Raw genomic sequence first — 19,527 nt, 5'->3', positions numbered from 1 at the left:
GTCCACCAAACCGGGCGTTTTCCCTTGGTGGAGAGGGTCTTGGTTTTAGTTGGGATTGCCTGATCCATGCATTCCTGGAGATGTCCATAGAAGGCTTTTGTGAAGGATTCAGCATTTTGGGATGTGGTTTCCATTGACCCAGTAGGCTTAAAGGATATCATTTCCAACTTAAGGAGCTCAAAGTCAGCTTTTGAGAAGTTTTTCACTGTAGTCTTTTGTTCTGGGGTGGGGGTGGGATATGTACATCCAACGTGATCAGTTTATGAGCAGATCTTACTAGTGAAGGGTTTATATCCGTGCGGAGCATTTGGACCCCATGTTTGTGATAATCAGGTCAAGTATATTATCTCTCCTCGTAGGAGAGGTGACCAGTTGCTCCATAGCATTTGAGTTTATGAATTCCAGGAATCTTTGGGCCAGGGTGTTAGGGCTAGAATAGTGGGCCCAGTCTATGGTGGGTAATTGAAGTCACCCAATATGATGGTGTTTGGTGTGACATTCATATCCTCCAGTGTTTTCAGGAATGCTTGATGGGATTCCTGGGATTGGGAGGGTGTTCTATAACATGCGACCAGTTGTATGGCAGTTTTACCTATGGTGAGTAAAACTTGTATGGTTTCTGATGCTTCATGAGCAGCCACCAATCGAGAGGTGTAGGTGTCTTTTATGAAAATGGACACTCCCTCCTTTGTGGTTCGGCCTGGAACTTGAGGCGAAATGCATGATATGAGGTATAGCCTGGTAGTGCTGGAGTACTCTCAGGAGCCTTGAACCAGGTTTCAGTTACTGCACAGACATCGATGTTCTCCATACTGAGAAGTGCTTGAGTGCCTGCATCTTGAGATTTAGACTTCTGGCGTTGAGCAGCATTACCCTTAATTTTTTCCATTTTTGTTTTATGGCGGTTGATTTGTCCTTTGAGCATTGCCTAAAAGGCACTATGGGGTGGCAAGAGCCTTGGCCAGTATCCGGAAGCCCAGTGGTGACAGGTGCAAGCCATCCCTTGGAAGCAACGTGGCTTGTCCAGCATATCATCCCAGGCTGACAGACATTGATCCCCTAGAATGACACCAGTGATTAAGCCAATTGTTAAAACTGATCATTTTGTCTTTGTACTGAGGCATCATTCTTGGCGAAGGCAGGATGCTGCTCAGGGTCAGGGTCATACCAGTCTGGGCTACATAATCAGAGAGCTCCTCAATGTCTCTTTTCATGTAGTCCAGGAGGTACGTCTCAGGTCATTCACACCCGCATGGACAATGACTGAATCATATTGGTACTTGCTTTGGAGTGACCTGAGTGCGTGTGTAATGTGGCGGATCCTAGCCCCGATAGGCAGCTCACCGTTACCCTCTCCTTATTCAGCCTGGTAAGTGGAACATCGGTGTGTCTGACTATAGAGTCACCTATTACTAATGTCTCTGGCATAGTATTTTGCCTTAGGGGCTGTGAATGTGTGACACACCTGTTGCTTGAGGTATGTGTTGTAGGTGTTGTGCTTTGTGGGGTGTATTTCTGGGTGTCTGCTTTGGAGGCCTCTGTTGTTTTGGTAAGTTTTTTACAAGAGCCTTCGAGTATGTCTTTGTGTTTTTATGTGTTTGGTTTGCATTGGTGGTGGTTATATGTGTGACTGGTTTTGCTTTGGGTGTGGGTACCATCTCTTCCTGACTGGTCTTGCCAGTCCTGAGTTGAGAGAGTTCAGCCTCCAGTCTGGCTATATAGTTGCATCTCTCACAAGTATATGTGTTAGTAGGAAGGAGGAGAGGGTTGTCTGTGTACATGAGACAATTGTAACATTGTCTTAAGATTCCCAGATTAACCAGCTGAACAAGAGAGGATGCTAGTGGTCTACCACTCGACATACTAGAATATTTTAAGGAGTGTTGTGCCTTTAAGGGTAGTGGATATTCACAGGGGTAGTGGATACCTGTAGTGCTTACTTTAGGGTAAGAGTGCTTGGTTTTTTTATGAGTGCTTGCTAGGGATAGAAGTTCAAAAACAAGTGCTGATATATACAGCTAGATAGACTGAATAGAGTTTCTAAGGGAAAATTTGAAGAGCAGACTTGGCGGAGCCAAAAAAAGTTAAAACCTGTATAGAATAGTTTACACCTGTATAACCGCTGCTGCGCTTGCACGACTCAAAAAGCGCAAAACGCCCTGAGGCGGATTTTTATACAGGGAACTTGAAAAGAGCTGGAAATGGTCCAAGGCAACCAATGAATTACAGCTCAAGTGCTGAGATCACTTCCCCAGGGACAGATAGGCTGCTCAAGGCTCCCCACTCCCACTGGTGAGCTCAGAAACTTCCTTCTATCCAAGTAAGGCAATGGCCAACACAGGAACTACACACAGCCCAGAATACAGCAAAGCCTGTATACTGGTCTTAACTAGTCGAGCAAAGGCGGAAAACAAGGAGTATTTTTTTTTTTTTGTTTTTAGAGAAGAACACAGAAATGCAGTCAGGCAAACAGTAAAACGATTAACACAGGCTAGCACACTTTAGTGAGCAGCCTCAGCAATTAAATTATCAAAAACAGTAATATTCGACCAGAGTCGACCAAAATACTACTTTTAAGTGCAGATACTTTAGAATACAGCAGCAAAGCAAAAACAGTTGTATCTTATTAAATGAAAGCCAGAGAGGACAATGCAGATAAAATAAGCAAAAAGTACTTAAATCAGGAAAGTGGTCGCTTCTTTCAGTTCTCTGTAGCCAGGACCCTCTGCAGGACCACGTGGAGCTCTGCTTGGGTATATAGCCAAAAAACGCCTGAGGCGGATTTTTATACAGGGAACTTGAAAAGAGCTGGAAATGGTCCAAGGCAACCAATGAATTACAGCTCAAGTGCTGAGATCACTTCCCCAGGGACAGATAGGCTGCTCAAGGCTCCCCACTCCCACTGGTGAGCTCAGAAACTTCCTTCTATCCAAGTAAGGCAATGGCCAACACAGGAACTACACACAGCCCAGAATACAGCAAAGCCTGTATACTGGTCTTAACTAGTCGAGCAAAGGCGGAAAACAAGGAGTATTTTTGTTTTTGTTTTTAGAGAAGAACACAGAAATGCAGTCAGGCAAACAGTAAAACGATTAACACAGGCTAGCACACTTTAGTGAGCAGCCTCAGCAATTAAATTATCAAAAACAGTAATATTCGACCAGAGCCCCACCAAAATACTACTTTTAAGTGCAGATACTTTAGAATACAGCAGCAAAGCAAAAACAGTTGTATCTTATTAAATGAAAGCCAGAGAGGACAATGCAGATAAAATAAGCAAAAAGTACTTAAATCAGGAAAGTGGTCGCTTCTTTCAGTTCTCTGTAGCCAGGACCCTCTGCAGGACCACGTGGAGCTCTGCTTGGGTATATAGCCAAAAACGCCCTGAGGCGGATTTTTATACAGGGAACATGAAAAGAGCTGGAAATGGTCCAAGGCAACCAATGAATTACAGCTCAAGTGCTGAGATCACTTCCCCAGGGACAGATAGGCTGCTCAAGGCTCCCCACTCCCACTGGTGAGCTCAGAAACTTCCTTCTATCCAAGTAAGGCAATGGCCAACACAGGAACTACACACAGCCCAGAATACAGCAAAGCCTGTATACTGGTCTTAACTAGTCGAGCAAAGGCGGAAAACAAGGAGTATTTTTGTTTTGTTTTTGTTTTAGAGAAGAACACAGAAATGCAGTCAGGCAAACAGTAAAACGATTAACACAGGCTAGCACACTTTAGTGAGCAGCCTCAGCAATTAAATTATCAAAAACAGTAATATTCGACCAGAGTCGACCAAAATACTACTTTTAAGTGCAGATACTTTAGAATACAGCAGCAAAGCAAAAAAACAGTTGTATCTTATTAAATGAAAGCCAGAGAGGACAATGCAGATAAAATAAGAAAAAAAGTACTTAAATCAGGAAAGTGGTCGCTTCTTTCAGTTCTCTGTAGCCAGGACCCCTCTGCAGGACCACGTGGAGCTCTGCTTGGGTATATAGCCAAAAAAACGCCCTGAGGCGGATTTTTATACAGGGAACTTGAAAAGAGCTGGAAATGGTCCAAGGCAACCAATGAATTACAGCTCAAGTGCTGAGATCACTTCCCCCAGGGACAGATAGGCTGCTCAAGGCTCCCCACTCCCACTGGTGAGCTCAGAAACTTCCTTCTATCCAAGTAAGGCAATGGCCAACACAGGAACTACACACAGCCCAGAATACAGCAAAGCCTGTATACTGGTCTTAACTAGTCGAGCAAAATTGAACTAGTCAGGAAGAAGAATGGCAGGTGGCTTTATGTCTCATTTATAGAATAATATTAGTTGCACCACTGTTTATAAAACAGATGATGTTGGCTGATCCATCAGCTATTTTTAAAATAGTATTGAAGGTAGCACCTTTAAGGTACAGAGCAAAGCAGATACATTGACAAGGTAGATGTAGCAGTGTGTGGCTTTACTGGGCTGGCAGGGTGCAAAGTATTTTGTTTATTCGACTAGATGGTACAATTTGCAAACATCAAATATTTAGTTGCTGATGTCTTTATTGTAGCTGGATCCAGTCCTTCTATGTTTTATCTTTACAGAAGAGATGCTGTTTGTGTCGAGCTGTTCTCCCTCTTCCCCCACTACTGCCGCAGCCTACCTTGGAATTTGAATTGTTTATTGCTGTTTTGAAATTCGAAACATGTAGCTGCAGTATAAAAAAATCTATTTATAGTGTAAGTATCCAACAATAGTGTGTGTGTGCGTGCACCATATGGGGTCACTAGTTTAGTAGCAGTTGCTCTAAAAGCAAACAAATGCATTGAATTATACATTTTTCTATCCACAATACATTGAGCTAAGTTGACAAATACAACATAATGTAAATTTCAGAAGGAGCAGAAAATGAAATTAGTTAAAAAGTAGAAAGGATGTCCTGAGAGCACGTGAGAAGAGAAGTTCATGTTGGACAATACAGTGTTTGTACATGCAGACATTTCACTTTAATGTTAATATAGTACAAATTTCAGATGAGTTTTTTTGCAAAGTAATTAGTGTATTATAACAGCCAACATTCACTCCAATGGGTGTGCATTTGTATTGAGATATGTTTATTTCTGTATTGTTAGCCATGCTGAGCAGAACCCATTTTCAAAGTGGATCCAAGAAGAAAAGCTCTCGTTAAGTAACATAAAACACAGTAGAGAACTGCAGATCACAATATTGTAGAAGCAACATTTTTACAAATACAGCAGTAAAATTGCAGTCATATACATAGAGTTAAGCAAGCATGAAAGTTATCACATGTTTGTAAGGGCCAAGCTCTGATTGGAATTCATAAGCGTTTAATGTATTGCTAAACAATGTACATGAGAGGAGTGATGCTTGGAGTAGCAGAATGTTTTAACAGTCACCATTGGAGCCAGCACCCGCAGTGTTGCACATCATGTACATCCTTGCCAACAAAAGAGATACAGACATCACCTGTTGAACCCCAGCTCAGTCCATCCATTCACAACCCCTTTTTCCCATTTTTGCACATGGGGTTAGGGTGTCACTTCACCACTGACAATTGTCTAAAGCCAAGGATTATACTGCCAGGTGGCTAGCCCTGCCACGGTAGTTCGTCCACAATACACACTCTGATGCACACTCACACCTATGCCCAATATAGAGTGTCCAATCTACCTACTGCACGTCTTTGGAGTGTGGGAGGAAGCCTAAGGACCTGGAGGAAAACCACACAAACATAGACTCCGCACAGAAGGCACCCCTGCTGAGAATTGAACCAGGGAGCCTCTTGCTGTGAGGCAACAATTCTATCTGCTGGCACCCCCAGCTGTATGACAGATTATGAACCATTTCTTTGTATGTATATATAAATAATATGAAAACAAGGAATGCCACCGTCCAAAGGTCTCCAACTGAAAAAACAAGGCAAAGTCCACAAAACAACACAGGTAGAGACCACCACGATGAAATAGGAAAATATAAAATATTTTATTCGATAAAACAAGCGCTTTCACGTGTATACAACACGCTTCTTCAGGTTTTAACATTGATGCTCAACAAAAGCTCTTATATATATTTATTAATCAGCTAATTTATGAATCAATGAATCAATTGAACAAACTGTTAAACCAATTAAAGCAGCGTGATAAAATAGTGACTCATAGAATTAAAAATGAAATAGAGCCAACTCAGAACAGTTCACTCATCCCTTTAAAATATACATTATAAATGTATAAAAACTTCATGAAATACTAAATAACTAAGATTAAACTAAAAATAAAACGAAAAATATTTAGCTATAAAACATCTATACCAAATAAGATGGAATAAAGATAATAAAATAGCCTAGCAGAACAATGAACTGTATAAAGTCTATTAATAGCAAAATATATATATATATATATAACAATGCTGGGAGAATATAAAGTATATAGAATTAAGACACACATCTTACCAAAGGCACATAACTCATGCTAGATATGATGTGTGTACAATCTGGCATGAAAATAATAATAAACAAATACAAATGCAAAAGACAGATACAAAATACAAATACAGATAAATAGGACAACAGTATTATTACTATAGTCAATTAATTAATTAATTAATTACGTGCTACCAGAACAGGTTTTATACTAATATATTGGTTGAGTCCTGGCTCAACATGAGCCCTCATTTTTAGAATCCAATTCAACTCAGCCGTCTCTAAATAGTTCATTTTATCACCCCCCCCTGTTTGTTGATACCTACAACTTGTAGAGCACGAAACTTAAAGGTGTGATCAGGGTATATAGCCACATGTTTAGCCAAGGCGTTACTTGGATTCATTTTCCTAATATCATAAATGTGATTGCATATCCGATCTTTCAATCTTCTTGATGTCATGCCTATATAAAAAGCCATATATTCTGTACAAGTAGCTAAATATATTAAGTTCACGCTCTCACAAGTAGCATAAAAACTAGGTGTAAAAACATAGTCAAGGTCAGGATGAATGAACTGGTGTTCATCAGCTATAAATTTGCACATATTACATCTGTTACATGGAAAAGTACCATGTCTTAAGATCCGCCTATCTACACTGTTATTTAGCAGATTAATCTTCTCAATACATTAGTCTTTTTAGATTTTTGCTATTCCTATATCTAAAATTGGGGAATCGCCCTGCTAACTTGGAACACTGATATATAATCAAACTAAGGTAGTCTTTACGACTAGATATTAAGTATATAACTAGTATTATTAGAAAAAACTGGAATATATTATTAATAGATCATCAGTGTTCCAAGTTTAAGTTTCGAGCTCTACAAGTTGTAGGTATCAACAAACGGGGGGGGGGGGCGTGATAAAATGAACTATTTAGAGACGGCTGAGTTGAATTGGATTCTAAAAATGAGGGCTCATGTTGAGCCAGGACTCAACCAATATGTTAGTATAAAACCTGTTCTGGTAGCACGTAATTAATTAATTAATTGACTATAGTAATAATACTGTTGTCCTATTTATCTGTATTTGTATTTTGTATCTGTCTTTTGCATTTGTATTTGTTTATTATTATTTTCATGCCAGATTGTACACACATCATATCTAGCATGAGTTATGTGCCTTTGGTATGATGTGTGTCTTAATTCTATATACTTTATATGCTCCCAGCATTGTTATATATATATATATATTTTGCTATTAATAGACTTTATACAGTTCATTGTTCTGCTAGGCTATTTTATTATCTTTATTCCATCTTATTTGGTATAGATGTTTTATAGCTAAATATTTTTCGTTTTATTTTTAGTTTAATCTTAGTTATTTAGTATTTCATGAAGTTTTTATACATTTATAGTGTATATTTTAAAGGGTTGAGTGAACTGTTCTGAGTTGGCTCTATTTCATTTTTAATTCTATGAGTCACTATTTTATCACGCTGCTTTAATTGGTTTAACAGTTTGTTCAATTGATTCATAAATTAGCTGATTAATAAATATATATGAGCTTTTGTTGAGCATCAATGTTAAAACCTGAAGAAGCGTGTTGTATACACGTGAAAGCGCTTGTTTTATCGAATAAAATAGTTTATATTTCCTATTTCATCGTGGTGGTCTCTACCTGTGTTGTTTTGTGGACTATGTATATATAAATATAGAGAGAGAGGAGACAAAGAAAGTAAAAGGGACCTTGTCAAACTGTCACCAAAAAGCAAAATTGAGCGTGACACATTTCTTTGGATACTTAGCAGCCCATTCCTCTGAGTACTTACACATGTATAGCTATAACCATCTTAAGCTGCAAGGACCTTCAGTGACCTGCTAGAGGAAAGTTATTGATATTGCAGGTATCAACCTTACAAATCTTGTACCAGTTTCTTGACATTGTGCTGCATCATATAGAGGACAGAAGTAGCACCATGCAGACAATTTATTACATTTGTTTCTTTGAGGTCCTGGGAGTCATAGAGCCCACACAATTATCATCAAGGCCCCACCTGTAAAACATCAACATGAACAGCTTACACTCCCTTAACTGCCCAGAACATTGCTAAAGTCCACACACTGCCTAGGCAGTTTCTATGATTCTCACATCTGACATATATCCAGCATGTACCAAAGCTTCCTACCAGGGGATTTCTCACAGGGTCATTTAGTTGCACTGTAGATAGACAATTCTGTTCATAGATATCATGCAAGCAGAGAGCAGGACATATATATATTTATTGTGTGTTTCAGGTGAATAGTGTTATCTCCTAGAGGCCTGAGTGATGATCCCCATCTGTAGCTCTCAGCCCATGGAGGAAATGGCTTATAATGCAGCACATGCTAAAGTGCATAGTATAGTGGAGAGAGTGCTCAGCCTTCTTAAGGGATGCTGCCATTGCATGGATACATTCTGAGTGGCACCGCATTACAGTCCAGAAATATGCAACAAGATTTTTGGTGTGCATAATCTTCCACTTGCAATCAAATGAATACAACCATGAATATAAATGTGGAATAATATTTTCTGCCTAGAAACATATGTCATACCTTTAGTCATTAAAATAATACTTGTATTACTAAATTCGGACTATCAGCCGATTGGAAAAAACTGCATAAAACAATTTTTAAATAATTGTAAATATTAACATGAAGTGGAACCCAAAACCAGATTTAACACAGTAATACTATCTGGAGCTTATTAAAAACAGCCAGGAAAATAACTGCAGCAAACTGGAAAAAAATCAGTTGAGCCTTCATTTACACAACTGAGAAGTACAGCTACTGTTGTATGTTAAAAGAATAAAAATGAACAAAATAACCAGTAATGTATGTACTGGATATTATTGTACCTTCTAATAGATAAATACTATAAAAAAAGGGTTATTCTTTAAAATTTAGCAACAGACCACCTAAATAATAAGAGGAAGCCAGTACAAAGACAAAAATAATGGGTGGAAAAAGGCACAAAATCAAGGACAATATCTAAATATTATTCAAATGATTTTAAGTCAATAAAACAAGCACTTTAGCATGAGCAACCATTCCCTCAACAGCAAGACCTAAGAAACCGTAAATGCATTCTGAATTCTGGTCAAGACAAAAATAATTTGGACCAGCCTCTTAGCTTATCAGTTAACACAACAGGTTAGTGCTGGCATTAATTTTGGCTAAGGTACAGGGTTCAAATCCTCGGGTCTATATTAAATATTCGAACGCTTAAATGTTTGAGTATCTTTAAAAAAGAATTTTAAAAAATGTAAAGTGTTTAAGCAGGGGGGCAAGCCCCCATGCACATCCCAAGTGGGGGGCTGCACCCCCCCACCCCCTGCTACTTAAATATACCAATTCCAAGAATGCACTTCAGTGCACTAATTTTTTAAAATATTCGAACAGTTAAACGTTCGATCACTAAAGTTCGATGCTTAGTGATTCGAACGTTTAAGTGTTCGAATATTTAATATAGACCCCAAATCCTGTGGGGATGGGTTTGGCATAAGGGTTAAGGTCTTCACCTCATAAATACAAAGTACAGGGTTTGATTCTGACTTTGGTTATTGGCTAAGCTTAAAATGTACCATCAGGGCAGTCAGCCTAGTATTTTCCTATAAACCTATGAACTTTATTGTATACTACTGATTTCTGCTTGGGATCAGATGAATGAATAAGTGCATAAACAAGGGTTGAAGAATTTATTTCCACTTTCTGCTGTCAGGATCACACCTTGTATCACTAATGCAGCCCCCCCTTACTCACATACACTGTCAGCATTATAGCCACTTCCACGACTGAGAACAACTCAAATTTCCACTTAAAATCAAATGAATGAATACAAACATAAATATAACATAAAAATGTTGGGATAATATTTCCTGATGTAGAAACATGTTATAGCTTCAGTATTTGCAAAAAATAGTTGCAATGTGAAATTCTGATTTATCACCCAAATGGGAAAAAACCTGCATGAATCATTTTTAAAATACAGAAAGAAGTTATCACTATGCATCCTAAATCTTAAACAATGATATGAAGTGGCTGCAAAAGGCACATTTAACACAATAATAACAATAATATCCTGTGTTAGATCATTTCATAGTTCCTTCTGGTCAGATATAATACTGAAGAAACTTCACAGTTGAACAGATTGACCATATGAATCCATGTGGTCCTGAGCACATTGCTTTGAGAAAATAGAAATCTTGTCTATTGGAGACATATTTTGATATAATGTGGTTTACAAACCTAGAGCTACCTGTCTTAGAATGAATGGCAAAGACCCACAATTGGAACAGATTTAAGTATTAATCTTAAATATATAATTAAGGTAATAAGTTAACAGGTTTTGTGTTACCAAGCATTTTCTGCAAACATATGTGTGCTCGGGAGCACACAAACACAAACGTGGCCATCGACTACAGCCACTGGTATGACTGTGCACCTGAAATATCTATTTGAGATCAAGAATCAGAGACAAAGACCTAAAAATCAGGACTTTGTTTAATTAGTGGTCTTACATACTTAGAAAGCTGCTGCAGTGACATCCTTTGCATTAGCAAGGATTTTCTAAAGGATACAGAGTTTGAAATTAACATGCCTTTCATTATTTCAGTGACTGCAATCCACATCAGTTTGCTTGAAACCCACACATTTTGCAATAAACAGATCACAAATATGATAGAAAAAACTCAGTGACAGCTGAGAGCTATGCCTCTTAACACACACACGCACATGTGACCATCAAGTACTGCCACTTGTATGACTGTACACCTGAGATATCTGTTTGAGAGCAAGAATCTGAGATAAAGACTTTATTCCTGCTATTTTTTAATTAGTGGAAGATATGCTGTAACCTGAAACAGTAAGTACGCTATAAGGAAATGCAGGAAAAAGACCAGTTTACTAGAATTAAAAGAAAAAGTACTCTTCCATGCTATAATTGTGTTTACAACACGTTGATCCTTGTGTTATTTTTGAGCTTCCATGAATAAAGCATATTTATGAATTTGATTGCTTTGCTACTTGTAACCCAGAAAATCTGGTTTACTTAGCTGTGTGCATGATGTGCACAAGTTTTATTATAGGTAAATCTAACAGAAAATTTAAGGAAAGAATTTCTGAACATCTTTTAGAAATTATAAGGAATTGTTGCTGTTTTTCTTTCGGCTTTTCCCGGTTAGGGGTCATCACAGCGGAACTCCAGTCCGCTAATGATTGGCAGTCGATTTTTACAGTGCCGAGGTGCCAGCCCGACGCCCAACCTTCAATCAAGGCACGCCCATTCACGCATGTCTTTCGAACACCACTCGGCCGCGGGGAGGACATGCAGACTCCACACAGAAGGCGCTCCAGCCGAGAATCGAACGGGAGAACCTCTTGCTGGGAGGCGACAATGCTACTGCTGTACTCACCGCTGAATATACTTACTAATTCCTTGGTTAACCATATTCACGACAACAGTACAGATCATGTATTTAAATTTAGAGTAAAATCAAGGATATTTTTTAACATAAGAGGTGGTGATGTTCTAAATGCCACTGAACTAGCTGAATACAGGTGGAGGTTAAAACTGCAGGCTGACTGTGTACCTGGATTAAATGCTTCAGTTAGTTTAAAACCTGTATTAAAACAAAAGCAAATGAAACTGAAGTGAATGCTACTATTAACTGCCTTAACTGTTGTGCTTTTTTTAAGTTGCTTTTGAATGTATTTTTATGTGTTGCTGTGTCTTTAAACTTTAGGTTCTCTGTATAACAAGCTGAGCTCTTATGGGGCTATGGGATCATGTGCTGTATTTAAAAACTCTGTATTTGAACTGTGTTTTATATGCATTGAAGAAGGGATTATTCCCAAAAGCTCTGCTATTTGCATTTGCATTAATTTATTTGTGGTTTGCATGAAAATCCCATATCAGAACAGCACCTCCCTTATCAGCAGAATTAATCACTACATCAGTATTTCTGCTTAAACAGTCCAGTGCTAACTTTTCTCTGAAAGTTAAATAATGATGAACAGTGTCTTTATGTAGATTAAAATGTAGTTCCTTTAACACAGCTTGCTCAAAAGCAATCATATATTTGTTTCCGGGAGGTTGAAAAGAAGAAGGTTTAATCCTAAAAGAATCAAAACTGCTATGGTCCTTATCGTTATAAAAAATAATAATACATTTAAGTGATGACAAAAATTCTTAATGTCTTGCACCAACCTCACTTCTGAGACGCATGCTGTGGGGGCAAAATTTAAACCCTTATAAAGCAAAGAAACATCATCATTAGACAAAGCAATAGAAGAAATATTATCCACACTGTTGTCACAGTTCAATTGAATCCAAGCATCTGCTGTAGAATTTCCAATGCCCCTTGATTTCTATGATGTTTGCACCCCCTACACAATTTATTAAAGTACTAAAACTATTAGCTCTCTTAGCTGTGGGTAAATCAAATGAATAATGATTTTTTGGCTGTGCAGTGGTTAGCATTGTCACCTCACAGCAAGAGGTTCTCCGGTTTGATTCTCGGCTGGGGTGCTGTCTGTGTGGAGTCTTCATGTCCTGGGGGCTCTGGTTTCCTCCCACATTCCAACATGCATCTGGAGTGTTTCTCCCCGGGCCTCTGCTGAAAATGGGCTCTGTCCCAGTTGTACTTTTCTGGTAAGTAAATGTGAAATAAAATATAAATAAATAAATATCAGTATGAGTCTCAAGGGTAGGTGAAGAATCATCTGTTACAGATGCTGACACTCCACTGCTTTTCAATATAGAACCTCAAACTCTTTCCTTTTTGTTTGTTTTAGTTGTTGCATCTTCATGATTCCCCTTAGCAAATCTAATAGTCTTGCAATATTGTTTCCAAGAAAACTGCCTATTATTAGCATAGTCCTGGACATCACATTGAATCTTTTTTAGTGTGCGTTCCTTTATTTCTACCAAAAGTCTATCCAAAAAGTCAGACAATTCCTATAGCAACTGGTCATAGATGTTCTCAGTGTTATATACAGACAGCAAACAAGAAATTCTATTCACTTCACCTTGATATCTGTTAATTAATCTGTCATATTGTTCTACCAGGGCTTTAACAAACATGACCGAAGCTGCCTGTTGTATATCAGCCCGTTGCTTCAAAAAATTTATCAGGCTCATTAACATGGGGTTCTACCAAAACCCGCAAACCATGAGGGGTAATATTACCTTGTACATATGCTTTTAAAAACCACTGATGCCATACAAAAGAATGCAATCTTTTAGTTGCCACAGTTAATTATTTAATAGCTGCTGTGTAGAAGAATTATTAGAAGTTACGTTACAGTACCTGTGTTCAAGACAGCCTTAACAGAATGCATGGAGGGTCCCAACAGTAATAAATTATCCTTATCAGAAACCAAACCATCCACAATAGTAGAAGGGGTCCGAATGGAAAGATGAAATGTCAGCAAGCAAAGGAGAGTAGTAGTGCTGAAATTGAATTCATCCACAAGTCTTGGTGAGTACCTTCACGAGGTGGACCCTGTTTTTCACAAAATCTCACCAAGGCGATACTGATATATAGCATATATCATGGACAGAAGTAGGTCAAAAACTAAAAAAAGGCAGCTGGGTGCACAAGACCCAGGATAAAAAAAATGCCCAATCATGGTAGGTGCACTGGTGCCAGGATTGGAAAAAAATGACAGTCTAGAATCCTCGAAATACAGAAACATTCCTACAATGGGGCCAGGCCCATGGGCCCCCTGTTGTAGAAAGAAGTAGCAGTCCACAGAAATCACAAAAATTGATAGGCCAAAGAAGAGTCATAAAGACGATAGAGTGGACTATTGAGGATAAGAAATAAATTATGTATTGTTACTATTATGCAAAAAAAAAAACAGAATTTCCAGACAGAAGATATACAAAAAGATTAAGAGATAAATTAGAGGAAAGAAAAATACTTACACAAAAAAACCTGTCAGAAGCTTCAAATAAAAATCTGGGGTCTTTAGTACAACAGATTTTTGAAAAACAGTTTATAGATCAAGAAACTTTGATCTGTTTGGAAAAAGAACCATCTGAAGAAGTACAAAAATGTAAAGAATAAAACCTAGATATGTTTGAAAAGCATAAAAAAGAAATATGGACATGGAAAGAAAGAGAGATTTTATATAGTGCAATATTTATGCAAAGGCAAAAGCCAAATTAATCAACATGAAGAAGGCAGCCTCAAAGATATTCGATGAGAAATACGGGCAAAGGCATCCAGATATGGAACATTTTATATTAAAAAAAACATAATATCACAAAGAGGAAATGTAGAAAAGAGAATTAGTAAAGTAGAAGTTAAAAAAATAGATGAAGTTATGGAATGCCTGCAAAGTTAAGGATTTGATGTAGAAGGTCTAACATAGGTTACATCACAGCATGATGGCACAAGTCCCCAAAGTAAGGAGAAACAGGAAGATCAGGAGACATATGAAGAAGAAATATGGACATGGGAAAGAAAAAGAGATGTAATATGGTGTAATGCAAAGGAGAAAGCAAAACTAATCAATGCAAAAAGAGCAGCACCAAAGATATTTGAAGAGAAATACAGGCGAAGGAATCCAGACATGAAAAACTTTACAATACAAAAAATAAGAAGACAAAGAGGAAGAGTAGAAAAGATCAGTAATGGAGAAGTTAAATAAATAGAAACTGAGGTCATGAAGTACCTCCAAAGTGAAGGATTCAGTGTAGAAAATCTAATTCAGAAAGCACCACAACAGGACAGAGCAATGGAACTATAAATTAAGGGGAAACCAGTGGAATGGGAAGCAATTGGTCAGGTGTCATATGAATATATTTTGGAGCCTTCCACAGAAAACCAGTATAAAAATCCACTTAAAGCTGGACAGCAAGGGAAGGAACAGGAAACTGTGGAAACTCTGACACAGTTAATGTTGAGGAGTGATAGGCTAGTGAGATTTCATTTGACAGAGCAACAGATGACACAGGATGAAATTGAAGAGAATGTGCCACAGGAAGATGTAATAGAACTTTCTATAGAATGCCCACAGGAAGAAACTGAGCTAAGAGAAGAGTTGCTTGACTTAATAGAGATAGATAGACATATTAAGATCAGTGAAAGAAATAGACTGCAGAAGGACAATAAAACTCAAAAAGTCAGAAGTTTGGTAAAACAGATAAACATAGTAATTAGGACTGTCCATAGAGAGTCATGCAATATAACAGAAGTAAACAGGATACATTACTCTGCAGCTAAATTAATAATTGATAAAGTTCTACCACAAGAACACAAGGTAGTGAAGGAGAGAAAGGGGAGAAATTGAATACCATCATGGAAGTATTGAATACAGAAAACTATAAAGCAACTAAGACAAGAGGTGTCACTATTAGAAGAGTACAGAAGACAGAACAGATCAACAAAAATACTCAGAAAGATAGATGTGATAAAAGCAATGCACAGTATTAGAACAGATCAGGATCTATCATGCACTATCGCAAATAATAAACTAAAAATCTCAGCACATGTGGATAAACTTAGAAGATATGTAGACAAATACAAAGGAAAAGTACAAAATAAGCAATTTATTGATGACCCAAAAAAGTTTTATAGAGAATTGGGAAATAAGGTAAAAAGAATTGAAAGGCCACCAAAAAAAGAAGCAGCAGATATATTTTGGAGAAATATCTGTGAAGATCCTGTGGAACATAACAAAGATGCTAAATGCATAAAAGAAGGAAAAGAAAGAATAAGAAGTTTAAAGGTACAGGATATGAAACGGGATGAAGTAACAACCAGAGAAATTGAAATAAAGTTAAGAAAAGCCTCTAAACTAACTTCTAGTTAAAAGTATTAACATCTTTGCAAGAAGATTTAGCCATGAGTAAGAATTATTTATATGCGCACTTCAAACAGACACCAACCTGGCTAACAACAGGAAAAACAATGCTCCTACATAAGAGTGAACCTGCAAGCTACCCTAAAAATTATAGACAAATAACTTGCCTTCCGACGACATATAAACTGTACACTGGAAATGATGCCGACAGAGTTTATAATCATTTAGAAGAAAACTCAATTATAGCAAAAGGGTAATAAAAGAAAGTCATATGGAACAAAGGATCATTTGTTGTTAAATAAAATTATAGTGGAGAACTGTAAAAGGGGGAAGAATTTAAGTATGCCCTGGATTGACTACAAAGAAGCATTTGATAGTACCCCACATTCATGGATAAAAGAGTGCTTAAAAATGTATAAGATAGACCCTGATTGATTACAATACAGTGACCATGAAACAGTAGCAGACCACTTTGCAATTAAGTCATGATAAAGGACAACTTATTATTCCAGGGATAAAAATCCAAAGGGGGATATTCCAGGATGACTCTCTGTCACCTCTGCTATTCTGCCCTGCCCTTAATCCATTAAGCTGTCTACTTAACAGCTTAGATCATGGCAATAATTTGGTTCCTAGAAAACAACAAAGTGCAAAGACTTCTTATCTTCTCTTTGTCGATGATTTGAAACTGTATAGCACATCAGATGAGGAACTGAAAGCACAACTGCAAATTGTCAAAACGTTTTCAGATGATATAAGAATGTCATTGGGTCTTGATAAATGTGCAAAAGCAACCTTTAAATCAGGAAAACTGCAGGAGCAAGAAAACATCAGTTTGGGACAAGAATGTGACATAAAAGAACTTGAGCAAGAGGAAGTGTATAAATATTTGGGAATTGAAGGATGAACAATAAAACAGGAACAATTGCAAATAAAACTTAGTAAGGAGTACTTCAGAAGACTTAAATTGGATCTATATTACGTGATCAAAAATTCAGATTTTCGAACACATAATGATCGACCCCAATTGAGCAAAATGGCAGAATGTCGAATACGTAAACGGAAATCTCCATAAGGGGAGATTTCCATTTACTGCAATGTAGTGCAGTCTGGGAGTTGGTATATTTAAGTAGCGGGGGTGGGGGGTGCAGGGGGGGCTTGCCCCCCCTGCATAAAGCAGTTTAATGGTTTGTTTGGGGTTTTGTCATTTTTTCTGGCCGTTCAACATTTTGCTGGTTCGCTCTATTGGGGTCGATCATTACGTGTTTGAAAATATGAATTTTCGATCACGTAATATAGACCCACTTAAATTAATCCTGAAAACCGCTTTGACATCTAGGAACAAAATCCAAGCTATAAACCAATTTACTCTTCCTGTCCTAACTTACAGTTTTGGAGTGACTGACTGTGACTGGCCTTTATAAAAATCAGTGCATACCAAGATTATATATTTCCCCATTCTGAAGGAGAGATGAGCCTCCTTGAAATTGATTACATGTATGAATCTGCAGTCATGGGACTCCACACATATCTGCTGGCCTCACAAGACCAAAATGTAGTGAAAGTTTTGAAACATGAGGAGAATAAATCTAACATGACTTCCCTGCTTAGGCTAGTGGAAGCATACTGACGTCAAGCAGGAATGGAAATCAAACCACAAGTAGATAAAAATCAGGTAGCAACTGAATGTGCCAAAAAAAAAACAAAAGAAAGAATATAAAGTGAAGGACCAGATGAGAAGGCAAGAAATGTGGAAATGCATAAATATAGTTGCAAATATAGAAAACTTTTTGAAGAACCTCATGTTGATCAAGAACGAACACAGGAATGGTTAAGGAGAGGTGAATTCAAACCAAGAGATGAAAGGTTAATATTGGCGACACAAGATAGTGGGCTATGTACACGTTGGTTTACAAAGTCCATTGAACATGTGGGAGAAACAGATCAATGCATGTTTTGTAAAACTGAATTGGAAGCAGTCGCACACCTTGTTGCTGGGTGTGACATATTAATGGCAGAAGGACAGTATACTGAAAGGCATAATAATGTGTCTAAACTGTTGCACTGGGGATTATGCAAACATGGTATTCAAGTGGCTGAAAAACTCTGGAAACATGAGCCACAAAGCATCATAGAAAATGATGAAGACTACATCACTTGGGATCACCCATTACCAACAGTTCAAAAGATAGATGCTAGAAAGCCAGATATAGTGGTTCAAGAAAAGAAGACAAAAGTAGCATTGGTCATTGAAATTGCCACACCCAGTGACTACATTGTTGTGCGTACAGAGAGACACAAAGTCATAAAATATCAGGATTTGCAAGCAGAAATGAGAGCAATATGGATGAAAGATACCCAGATGGTTCCGATAGTAGTAGGAGCAACACGTCTTATAAAAAAGAGTCTACAATCATATTTAGATATGCTACCAATAGATGTAACTCCATACGAATTGCCGAATGAGTCATTACTGGGCACATTGCAGGTGCTGCGAAGAGCACTTTTGGCTGAAATCAAGGAGCAAAACAATACTAATTTCATTAACTTTAATCATACTTTGACTTAGGGATGGAGTCCATTCCCATCATAGTATTAGAAACCCAAAAGATTTGGAGAAATTATAAAGGTAGAAACATCACACCACAATATGATAGAGCAATGGACATCCAAATTAAGGAGAAACAAGTGGAATGGAAAGCAATTGGTCAGGTGCCATATGAAGATATTTTGGTGCCTTCCACAGGAAACCAGTATAAATGTTCACTTGAAGATGGACAGCAAAGGAAGGAACAGGAAACTATGAAAACTCTGATGCAGTCAATGTTGAGGAGTGATAGGCCAGTGAGTTCCCATATGACAGAGCAACGGATGGCATAGGATGAAATTCAAGAGAATGTGCCACAGGAAGATGTTATACAACTTTCCATAGAATGCCCACAGGAAATGAAAAACAAAAACTATGCCCTCAGTTTAGAAGAAAATGAACTAAGAGAAGAGTTGCTTGATTTAATAGAGAGACATATTAAGATCAATGAAAGAAGTAGACCACAGAAGGTCAATAATACCCAAAAGGCAGAAGACTGATAAAACAAGTGAACACAGTAATTAGGACTGTCCATAGAGACCCATGCAATATAATAAAAGTAAACAGGATATATTACTGCACAGCTAAATTAATAACTGATAAAGTTCTCCCACAAGAACACAGGATAGTGAGGGAAAAGAAGGGGAGAAGTCAAATACCATCATGAAATTATTGAATAG

This window comes from Protopterus annectens, chromosome 14.part0 (genome assembly GCF_019279795.1).
Source record: "Protopterus annectens isolate FY-2018-M chromosome 14.part0, PAN1.0, whole genome shotgun sequence".
Lineage (NCBI taxonomy): Eukaryota > Metazoa > Chordata > Ceratodontiformes > Protopteridae > Protopterus > Protopterus annectens.
Note: the sequence above shows the minus strand (reverse complement) of the source record.